Source organism: Lathyrus oleraceus, chromosome 2 (genome assembly GCF_024323335.1).
Source record: "Lathyrus oleraceus cultivar Zhongwan6 chromosome 2, CAAS_Psat_ZW6_1.0, whole genome shotgun sequence".
NCBI lineage: Eukaryota > Viridiplantae > Streptophyta > Magnoliopsida > Fabales > Fabaceae > Lathyrus > Lathyrus oleraceus.
Genome location: NC_066580.1, coordinates 330,070,922 through 330,071,842, shown reverse-complemented (window position 1 = coordinate 330,071,842; position 921 = coordinate 330,070,922). Strand labels below are relative to the sequence as shown.

Below are 921 nucleotides of genomic sequence, written 5' to 3'. Positions count from 1 at the left end.
GTACGAGAATCGCGATAGGAGACCTCTTAAGGAATTTGCCCAACCCTCTGACGAGGAACCTAGTTCGAGTATAGTAAACCCCCTTATTCCTGCTAACAATTTTGAACTAAAACTGTCTTTGTTGCAATTAGTGCAACAAAACCAATACGCGGGTCTCGCAACCGAGAACCCGAATCAACATATAAAAGTTTTTATCCAACTAGCCGACACCTTTAAATCTAATGGTGCTTCACCCGATGCGATCCGTTTAAGATTATTTCCTTTCTCCCTCAGGGATAGAGCATGTTCATGGCTAGATTCACTTCCAGCTAATTCAATAACTACCTGGGAAGACCTTAGGAGAGTATTCCTTGCTAGATATTTCCCCCCATAGTAAGACTGTTGTTCTTCGAAACCAAATAACTAGATTTACCCAAAACCAAGGAGAATCGCTTTTCGAAGCTTGAGACAGATATAAAGAGCTATTAAGAGTCTGCCCACAGCATGGCCTAGAACAATGGTTGATCGTTCATACCTTATACAATGGACTCCATTATAACACTAAGATGAGCATTGACGCTGTCGCTGGTGGCGTGCTGATGAACAAACCTTACCCTGAAGCTTGTGACCTAATTGAGGATATGGCCCAAAACCATTACCAATGGGGAACTGAACGAGCATCAATAGAGAAAAAGGAGACCCAAGGTGGAATACATGAGGTAAGCTCTCTAGACATGATGCAGGCGAAAATGGACGCTTTATCCCTTAGGATCGAACATATGTCTACAAACACTAACACCGTAGCAGTAGTCTACACAGAGTGCGGACTCTATGGATCTAAAGGACACGAATCCGCAGAGTGTAACCTTTTGAACGACCTGAACATCGACCAAGTGAATTACGCCCAAGGTAACCCATTTTCAAACACTTACAACCCTGGAT

The 921-nt window shown here is 43.1% G+C and overlaps 1 non-coding gene across 1 annotated transcript; it reads right to left on the bottom strand.

Moving 5' to 3' along the window:
- Positions 1–383: 383 nt before the first annotated feature.
- Positions 384–490, bottom strand: LOC127124608 (small nucleolar RNA R71). Its single transcript, XR_007804079.1, has one exon. It is a non-coding gene; the product is annotated as a small nucleolar RNA R71 (small nucleolar RNA).
- Between the last annotated feature and the right edge of the window lie 431 nt (positions 491–921).